The following is an 11,034-nucleotide window of genomic DNA, read 5'->3' on the forward strand; positions in this document are numbered from 1 at the left end:
TGAAGGATTAGTCATTATGATGAACCAATGATCCTAAGGCCCTTTATTATTATTGTTTTTACCTTCAGCAATCAAACTCTCTTTTATTAACTTTCTCTCCTCTAATCATTCACTAAAAGTCAATTAAGTTGAACAACTCCCTAGCGGAACGATAACTCTACTTACTACTATTACTTCGATAGGCCGTGCACTTGCGGTTTGGCCCTATCAAGTTTTTGGCGCCGTTGCCGGGGAGTTAACTAATTTAATTAGCTTTTTCTTAGTGATTAGAATTCTCTCTTTTTTCTCTTTTCTTTTTATTTTTAACTTTTTATTTTTCTGTTATCATTAACTTCTTGGGTTCTCAACCTTTTATGCGAAGAACTAGAAATCGAGCGGTATTCATACCCGAGATCGAAAGGTTCTTACATAGAAGGAAGAGAGCGGCACAAAATAACACCGCCATGGCCAATCACACTCTCAAAGAGTATGCAACGCCGTCTACGGCTGAGCCACAAGCTGTTATTGTGTACCCAACGGTTGAGGATGACAATTTTGAAATTAAGCCTGCCCTACTTAACTTGGTGCAGCAAAACCAATTCTCGGGATCCCCCACTGAGGATCCCAATCTTCACATCTCTGTTTTCCTACGAATTAGTGGAACCATGAAGGAGAACCAAGAAGCCGTAAGACTTCATCTCTTTCCCTTTTCCTTAAGGGATAAAGCTAGCGCTTGGTTCCATTCCCTCGAAGTCGGTTCCATTACTTCATGGGATCAGATGAGGCAAGCATTCCTTGCCCGTTTCTTTCCACCATCTAAAACCGCTAAACTTAGTGACCAAATCACGCGGTTCAACCAAAAAGATGGGGAATCTCTCTATGAGGCGTGGGAGCGTTTCAAAGAAATGCTAAGACTTTGTCCCCACCATGGCCTAGAGAAGTGGCTTATAGTCCACACTTTTTATAATGGCTTGTCTTATACCACTAAGATGTCTGTTGATGCAGCTGCAGGTGGAGCACTTATGAACAAGAATTACACGGAGGCGTATGCCTTGATCGAAGACATGGCTCAAAATCACTACAAGTGGACCGACGAGAGAGCCATCACTAGTTCTTCACCCTCCAAAAAGGAGGCAGGTATACACGAAGTCTCTAACTATGACCACCTTGCTTCTAAAATTGATACACTAACTGAAAAACTTGAAAAACTCAATGTTAGTGCTATCAATTCTGCTTCTACTCCTTCTTGTGAAATATGTGGTATAACTGGTCATGCTGGTGTTGATTGCCAACTAGGTAGTGCTATTAACGGTGTTGAGCAAATGAATTATGCTCAATACAACCAAGGGATGAGACAAAATCAAAATTTTTATAAAAACCAAAATCCCTATGGACAAGTAGCACCACCCGGTTATGCAAACAACCAAAGATTCACTCAGAAATACAATTTGGAAATTTTGTTGGAAAATTCTATTGCCAACCAAAACAAACAACTTCAAGAACTTAAAAACCAAACTGGATTTCTGAATGATTCTCTTTCCAAGCTCAATACCAAGGTTGATTCTATTTCTACTCACTCTAAAATGCTTGAAACGCAAATCGCCCAAATAGCCCAACAAGTGGCTACCTCTTCCCAAACACCGGGAGTCTTTCCTGGTCAAACCGAAACCAATCCCAAAGCCCAAGTTAATGTCATATCTTTTGGGGGTAGTAAGTTAGGCGAAACTTTTGCTAAGGTTAAAAACATTGGGAAAGGAAATGTCAAGCCCTTAGGTGATAAAGTTGTGATAGAAGAAGCAAAACCACTTGAAAAAAACAAAACTCCATCCCCCTTAAATCCTGATAAGCTTAAACTAGAGGGTAAGTTTGAAAAATTTGTTAACATACTTAGGAAGATTTGCATTAAACTTCCCTTTGCTGAAGCTTTGTCTAGGATGCCTCTATATGCCAAGTTTTTAAAGGAAATTTTTTCAAAGAAAAGGGCTATAGAGCATAATGAGACAATAGCCTTGGCTAAGGAAACTAGTGCAATCATCCAAGAAGCACCCCCTAAGCTTAAAGATCCAGGTAGCTTTGCCATACCGTGTGAAATTGGGAATGAAACCATAAACAAAGCCTTATGTGACTTAGGAGCTAGTGTTAGTTTGCTGCCTTTGTCTCTTCTTAAAAGGATAGGGATAGGAGAGTTGAAACCTACTGAAATGGAATTAAAGTTAGCTGACCGTTCTACCATGAAACTTGTAGGATTTGTCGAGGACATACCTGTTAAGATAAAGGGGATATACATCCCCACTGATTTTGTAGTCGTTGACATTGAAGAGGACGATGACGTCCCTATAATCCTAGGTAGACCTTTCCTCGCAACCGCGGGAGCTCTCATTGATGTTAAACTTGGTAGGATAGTCTTTCAAGTGAGTGATCAAATGGTAGGATACAAGTTGGAAAATGTTATGAAGGGTCCCGCTTTTTACTCTTGTTGCATGCTTAACGATCATGTTGTGAAAGAACGTTTTATAGCGTCATCTACACAATATGATATCTTTGATCCATTCTAAGGACTCTTTCTAACCGTCAAGCTAATGACATTAAAAGAGCGCTTCGTGGGAGGCAACCCACGCATTTTACTGCTTTTGTTTTGTTTTTCTTTGTTTTAAGATGTTTTGTAGGTAATTGTCCAAGTTGATTCGAAAAAAATGGAAAAATTTTGAAGCCCCAGAACCAGAAAGGTGGCACGGCCCGTGCTAGGTATGGCACGGTCGTGCCAAGTTTTTAAGAGAAAAATTGAAGCTTGAAGTCAGGAAGATGGCACGGCCCGTGCCAAGGGTGGCACGGCCGTGCCCGTGTTCTTGTTGCCTATAAACACAATTTTTTTACTTTCTTCTTCCTCATTCACAAACAACAACCCTCTTTCATCTCTCAAACTTCTCTCTAAACCTCCATAACCTTCAAACCTTCAAACCCTCATATCTCCCTCAATTCTTAACCAAATCACTCAATTCTTTCACCAATCAACCACAAACTTCATCCAAAAAAAAGACCACCAATCAAAAACATCCTTCATCCATTCAAACCCATAATTCACCAAAACCCTAATCTTTCAAAACCTAACCCAAGACCTTAACCAATCTCCACATCCAAACCAACAAACCTTCCTTAAACATCAACCCCAACCCTAAACCAATCCTTTCCACCACAAATCCTCCCAAACCCTAAACCTTCAAAACCAATTCCAACAAGGGTCAATGGCTTCAAGAAGAAGTGGTAAAGAACCAGCAAGCTCTCAAGGAGGACCTCCCCCAAAGAAGCAAGCACAAGTGAAGAATCATGGAATAAACTTCAAAAACAACAAGCAACGGGACAAATATAAAATTCTAATCTCTAAACACTTGCATCCTTCTCGTTATCCTGATCCCAATACTTTAGATGTGCTAGAGCTATTTGATGATGTTTCTAGGATGATAGGAAAGTTAGGTTGGACTGATTTGCTGAAACCTATGCGGGGTTATGAAAACTTCACTTATGAATTTTTAAGCTCAATTGTTTTCACTAAAGATAAGTTGAATTTTGATAACCCTAACCATAGAGTTGTTTTCCGGTTGATGAATATTGATTATGACATGTCACTTCAGCACTTTTTTGAGGCCTTAGGTTTTGCAAATGAAGGATATATTCATGATCATTGGGATCCTAGCCTAAAACCGGATAACTATGACCCAGCTGCCTTTTGGACACGTATCACCGGCGTTTCCAACTATGTTCCTAGAGCCAACAAAGCTAGCAACATCCACAACCCCGTACTTAGGTACCTCCAAAGGGTAATGGCTTGCACTATTTGGGGTAGAACCGAGCTAGGAAACACTAGAACCGATGAATTGTTCATGCTATGGGCAATGCTCCACGACCACCCCGTCAATACTTGTTTTTATTTGATTGATTACCTAGACTTTGTCGGTACTAGACCGGCCGGTAGAGGAGACATAGTGGTGGGTGGCATCATTACATATATAGCTAGGTGTTTTGGAGTAGGTGAAAATGAGGGGATCAAACCAATTGAGGGAAACAATAGGCTTAACATAGAAACCCTTATTGCTATGAATTTCATCAAACATCGTCCACCGCTCCATTACCAACTTAAGCTAAATATGCCAATCGTGTTTTTATTGCCTAACCCATCTCGGACTACCACCGAGGTGGAAGAAAATTGGTTGTATGTTAATGATGTGCAGGTTCTTGGTGAGCAAGATGATGAAGAGGGAGAAGGTGCTAACTTGCACCATGATGAGGGAGAAGGTGCTAACTTGCACCAAGAGGGGCACCATGGCCATGCAGCCGGTGAGCTTAATGAAAATCAAAGATGGACATGGATTCATAATGAGATCGAGAGGATGAGCACCGAGCAACAAAGGCAAGGTGTTGAGATATCCGGCCTTCGCAATGAAGTTCAAAGGGACAACCGTGTCAATAATGAAAATAATGAGATGCTCCGTCGGATGATGCAACACCTCCAACTTCAAGGTCCTCCTTACGGACCTCAATAAACAAATGTGAGCTTTCCTCTTCCTCTCTTCTCTTCTTCCTCTCTTCCCTTCTCTCTCTACTACTCTTCTTCTACTCCTTCTCTCTTCTTCTTCTACTTCTTCTATATTAATTTCTTTTTCTTTGAATCATTGAGGACAATGCTTCCCCTAAGTGTGGGGGGGCCTAATAAAGTGTCTAGAGTCGTAGTGTTCCCAAACTCCCTTGAACTTTATTCTTTTGTTTTGTTTTTATAGCAAGAGGCATAACTAAGTAGCTTGTTTTTAATGTAAATATGGCATGAAATTTTTTTGTTTTGTCTCTTCCTTAGGTTGCTTCTTGTACATAAAAGTAGTTTCTTGTGTTTCTTATGTTCTTGCTATACCCATATCTTGTTTTAATGTGAAAATTCTCCAATGAGAAAAGCACCTGGTTGCAATCCTTGAGTAAATGTATGAATAGGTATTTTAAGGAGCACGTTTTATCTTTAGTGTTAACCTAGACCCTTTAAAGTCTTAAGAGTAAAAGTAGTATAAGTTTGTGTGGGAAAATTAATCAAATTGATTCTTAATTGTTATATTCTTCTTAATTTGTTAATGTTAAATGGGGCGGGAGAATGGCACCAACATGTGGGGGAAAGGACAATTACATCCTAACTTCCTAATTGTGGTGGTGACTCCTTAATTTGAACTTAAATGAAACAAATTCATCAATGCTAGGGGGAAAGGACAATTACATCCAAAAAGACTTCCTACGCGGAGACGAAACAAATAATAATTTTGCAGCGCTGCTTAGGGTGATTTTGAATCTAGGGGGAAAGGACAATTACATCCGAGAAGACTTCCTACGAGGATAGATAGCCCCTAAGCATCTGCAGCCCCTTGTGCTTAATTGTTAATCTAATCTAATTTTAACTTAATTTCTCATCACTCTTATATGAAATGAAGAAAGGACTTTTCTCGGTTACTTTAGCACTAGGGATAGAACCTGTTCCTCATAATATCTGTCTTATACATGAGCAAGAAAAGGGTTGGACTGCACACACACACACTCACTTGAGACTTGATGTTGGGTAGAATAGGTTCATGAGAAGTGTTTGAAGTTGTAATTAGTGTACTTGAAGCAAAGCCTTTCTTTTGAGACATTTGTTCTTAATATTGCCATAATCAAATCTTTTGTTGCTGCTATGTTTGCTGCCTTTTGCTTGAGGACAAGCAAGGATTCAAGTGTGGGGGAGTTTGACGAGTCATAGATAGTCTTATTTATTGCCTTATTTAGTTTAGTTTTATTTTAGATTTTATTTTATTTTATTGCATTTTATTTTAGTTTAGAATATTTTACTTCAAATTGTGTTTTATTTTATTTTAGGAATAAATATATGGTGGAAGGTGCCTTGGAGCAAAAGAAAGAGGACTGGAGCAAATACAGCGCAAGAATACGAAGATACGGGACAAAAATATGTTCCCCCAAAGTCAGAAGCTTGGCACGGCCCGTGCCAACATGTGGCACGGCCGTGCCCGTCTCCAGGACCTGTTTTGCTGCTTTTCTTCAAGCCCAAGTGATGACATCCTGTCATTACGTAATATTAGGGACTTATTGTGACATTTTGATAGAGTTCTCATGCAATTTATACTGTTCTGGAGTGCAAAAAGCTTAAAATTTGAAGTCTGTTCGAAGGAAATCGCGCCACGCCAATTTCAAGCCGTGCTGCGATTTTTGAAGCAAAAATACACACTTCCTGTAAAGAGGAAATCGCGGCACGCCATAATACAAGGCGCGGCGCGATTTTGACGGGTCAGGCCCATGACTTCTATAAATACTGCACTCAATCTGAAGAACAAGGGTTACGATTTTGGAGAGCAAAGTGCGATTTTGAGACATCGGAGACGGCTAGGAGGGCGATTTCATCATCCTTTTACCAATTCATGTATGTTTTGATTTCATTATTGATTATGCTATTTGTAAACTCAATTATGAGTAGCTAAATCTCTTAGAGATTAGATCCGAGATGAATCTTTGTAACCCTAATTGACACATGTTGCTGTGAAACTCTATTTTGTTTATGAATTCAATTCTAGTTTATTCAATTCAATTGTTCTTAATGCTTTTTATATCTTGATCATATATAACCTGATTTTGTGAGAACGAATGACCACTGACCATGGCTTTCGACTTAGACCTAATTGAATTGTTCTAATAAACAGGGTTAGTCTAGGAATAGATAATCGTTTGTTAGTGATAATAGGTTAACGTTCGGTAAAACCTTCAAGAATTATTAGACCACCTAAGGAATTAGGGGCTGTAGTTTAAGAAGAGGGTCCTAACTCAAGGGATTGATTAGGGCTATTTTGTTAATCATCGTAAATTAGAAAAGGATTCATAACAAATAGGTGCAGCAGACCAATTAGGGGAACTTAGAGGATTCGACGGATCTGATCTCATCTTTCTCTCTTATTTTCTAACCAAATCTTTATTTTATGTTTATTTACTTTTTACGCAAATCAAATCTACTGCCTAGTGGCAAACAAAATAACTTTTACACATCCTAAATATTAACCTTGTTGCTGAATTGAGATTAACACAGTCCTCGTGGGATCGATATTTTTACTACTTCGATAGTATTTGGTACACTTGCCAAACGTCTATCAAGTTTTTGGCGCCGTTGCCGGGGACTGTTAAGTCATTTCAATTTGGCAATTTTGTTTTTATTTAGGATTTCTGTCTTTTATATTTTTGTATATATATATTTTAAAAAAAATAAAAATAAATATTATGCTCTTTGTTTTCTTCTCATTGTACTGTGCTACTGAAAAGTTTATCCAAGTTTTGCAGCTATGATAGACAGGGTACTCCTCTATGACACAGAAGAGATTGCTAAGTTGCAGTATGAAAAATATATGCTATCTTTTAAGATCAAAATTTTGGACAACAAAATCTCGAGTTGTGATCATCATGAGGCAAATCAACCAGGTAGTGATGGTGAAGGGAAGAAAGAGGTGATCAACATCGATTACAATACTCAACTTCAGAATATTTTAGATGATTTCTTGGTGTCAAATCAAGTTTCATTTGAGAAGTTTGATGTTCAGTGTGGTGATCTTGTTGAGAAAGCACATGAGTCTCAGAGGAAGCTAGTTCAGATGGAGACTGAATGTCACAAGGTTGTTGTGGAAGAAAATCCCAAAGTAAGGAGTGTTGACATTTTATCGAAGTCTGAACCAACGGAGGTTGAGGAAATCACTCGTGTGCAGATGGATGCACGTCCTTCTCTAAGGTGGGAGAGCTTAAATTCCAAAGGTATAACTGTGAGAGCATGGGAGCATCTACTTCTTTGCTACAAATTCATGGAATTCCTACCAAACAAGAGGAAGAAGAAGGATGATATATTCTTTCTGACATATTTGCCACCCTAACAGTGGTTGAAGCGTCAAGCTCAATGACGTAAAAGAAAGCGCTGGGTGGGAGGCAACCCACTATTTATTTTTCAGGTATGATTTTATTGCTTTCAAATACAAAAATACAAAAATATTTTTCTTTTCTTTTTAATACGAGGCAGGAAAGTTTTAAAAAATTGTTCAAGTATACCTCCTGCAAAGAAAATCATGCAAGGTACTGATGTCTTGCATGATTCTTTCCTCAAAAGTTTTTCAAAAATTCAATGAACTCAGGCATTTTTCAAGAAAACAAAATTTTTGGCCTGAGGAAGCAAAGCATGCTCCCTGTTTGATCAAAATCGCGCCGCGCCTTGTTATATGGCGTGCCGCGATTTTGCCTACCAGTCTATAAAAACCCAGCTTTTCCACCATTTTTCCCATTCCATTCTTCCTACCTTTCTCTACCAAAACTTCCCTAAACTTCCCATTCACAAATTTTTCTCATATTCATCTCCTTATTCACTTCCTAACCATCATCAAACCACATTCCTATCACAAATTCACCAATCCTAACCATCATCAAACCACATTCCTTCCAAACCTTCCCAAACTTCACAAAATTTTCCTTTCACCATCTTCCTAAACCACAAATGGCCTCCAACCAAAGAAACACCCGCTCAAAGAAAACCACCAACCCAAAACCATCCACAAGCAAATCCAAACGCCCTCGTGCCGCATCCGAACCACCCAAAAACGCCATTCATTTCATCAATGACCAAGCCCAAGAGTTCCACCAATCCATGAAAAGTTTTGAAGTTGTGGGGGAGAGAAAGTTTGACTTCACAAGGCTTGTTAAGTATCCGTTCTTTGAGGCTGAATTACGAAGGAGAGGGTGGACGAAGTTGAATGAGGTGATCGAAGAAGCGAACAACAAAACCGTGATCGTTGAATTCTTTGCAAATGCACGGGTTTCCGATACACCCTTTCAATCTTTTGTTTGGGGCAAGACCATTGATTTCAGCCCTGAAGCGCTTAATGAATGGCTGAATGTTCAACCACCGGAGGAGTGTTAGGTTGAGAAACTGAGGAGGGAGAGATTTGGTATGACAGAGGATACATTTGATGACATCATTACCACGATGTGTAGGCTTGGGTCTACTTGGAAAAAGTCCCGGATGCTTACCTATGCTGAGATGTTACCATGATGATGTGAACATGGGCTGATCTACTGATGGATTAGCATTTTCTGCTTTGTATTTTATTTTCAGTCATTTTTCTTTTGATGTATTTTCTTTATTTTCTTTTTAATGTCAAAGTCCATTGAACTTATTTCCCTATTGTAATTGCTCATGCACTTGTTTATTATTAATGAATTTGTTTTGTTTCATGTGACCTATTCCAGTTTAGTAACAGTTGTTTGATGAAACGGTATTCCAAAAGTTCTAAAGGAGGGGTGACTTGATTCAAAGGCGAAGTGTACGGCGTTGCTAGGTAGTCACATACTCCCAGAAATCTCAGCCATAAGGTTCATTGCCAAATCTTGTTTTTCAATTTACTTATATTTAGATTAGTTTTCCATGCGACTACATTTCTAGAACTTGCATTGTTTCTCTATTATTGATTGGTCTCTGTCAATTACACACTGAGGCAAAAGTGCTTGGTCCCGTGAGCCTTTTTTTGAAGCCTACCCTGTTTTAATTTGTTAAATTTATCCTTTCTTAACCAATTGTGAGCCGGTAGGATTAGAACTTTTTGTTCGGTGACAAACTACATTACAAGCCTAGAGACTTTTAGGACTTGTCCCTTAATGAATTTCTGAGTTAAGGCATTGTAGAATGTTGCTAAAGATTAAGTTTGGGGTTGCTATTGGAATTTGCAACCAACTAAGTTTGGGGTGGGGGTACTAGAGAATTAGAGAACAAAAATGAAAGAATTATGAAATTGTCATGCAAAATATACACATAAAAATGGTGTATAAAAAAAAAAATTGAATGATGAAAAAGGGACAAAACATTGAAAATCCGAGTAACTTCAAACTCGAGTGTCCCTAAATGTTAAAAATATTCTCTAGTACCTTTGCATTGATTGTTATTCCACAAGGTGAATGATGATGGATTGAAATTTTGTGCTATAACTTCCGTAGGAATGCCTAACTCAAATTTTGTGTAGCCTACTTATCCAAATATATCCCACCTCTCACCTAAGCCCCGTTATAACCCTAAAGACCTCAAAAGTGTGTAATGATGTTGACTTTGATTGATATTTAGAAACTTTTCAAGCGTATGGTAATATGTAGACCTGCATGTCGACTGGTAGAACCCTGTTTCAATTTGATGCGAGGAGTTGTGAATTGGTGGATGCGAACAAGTCAAACTAGCTCATCTTTAGCTAGAAGGAGAATGAACTTTTGGGTACTATCGTTTTGTCAGGTAACTGTTATTTTACTGTCGTTTGTCACTATTGCAAGCAAATTCCTTGAGGACAAGGAATGGTTTAAGTTTGGGGTTGTGATGACATCCTGTCATTACGTAATATTAGGGACTTATTGTGACATTTTGATAGAGTTCTCATGCAATTTATACTGTTCTGGAGTGCAAAAAGCTTAAAATTTGAAGTCTGTTCGAAGGAAATCGCGCCACGCCAATTTCAAGCCGTGCTGCGATTTTTGAAGCAAAAATACACACTTCCTGTAAAGAGGAAATCGCGGCACGCCATAATACAAGGCGCGGCGCGATTTTGACGGGTCAGGCCCATGACTTCTATAAATACTGCACTCAATCTGAAGAACAAGGGTTACGATTTTGGAGAGCAAAGTGCGATTTTGAGACATCGGAGACGGCTAGGAGGGCGATTTCATCATCCTTTTACCAATTCATGTATGTTTTGATTTCATTATTGATTATGCTATTTGTAAACTCAATTATGAGTAGCTAAATCTCTTAGAGATTAGATCCGAGATGAATCTTTGTAACCCTAATTGACACATGTTGCTGTGAAACTCTATTTTGTTTATGAATTCAATTCTAGTTTATTCAATTCAATTGTTCTTAATGCTTTTTATATCTTGATCATATATAACCTGATTTTGTGAGAACGAATGACCACTGACCATGGCTTTCGACTTAGACCTAATTGAATTGTTCTAATAAACAGGGTTAGTCTAGGA

The 11,034-nt window shown here is 38.6% G+C and overlaps 1 non-coding gene across 1 annotated transcript; it reads right to left on the bottom strand.

The window, feature by feature from the left end:
- Nucleotides 1-806: 806 nt before the first annotated feature.
- LOC146909603 (small nucleolar RNA R71) lies at nucleotides 807-913 on the bottom strand. The gene has a single exon (XR_015020822.1). It is a non-coding gene; the product is annotated as a small nucleolar RNA R71 (small nucleolar RNA).
- Between the last annotated feature and the right edge of the window lie 10,121 nt (nucleotides 914-11,034).

Source organism: Medicago sativa, chromosome 7 (genome assembly GCF_051527215.1).
Source record: "Medicago sativa cultivar Bolivia chromosome 7, Bolivia_mono, whole genome shotgun sequence".
NCBI classification, from domain to species: domain Eukaryota; kingdom Viridiplantae; phylum Streptophyta; class Magnoliopsida; order Fabales; family Fabaceae; genus Medicago; species Medicago sativa.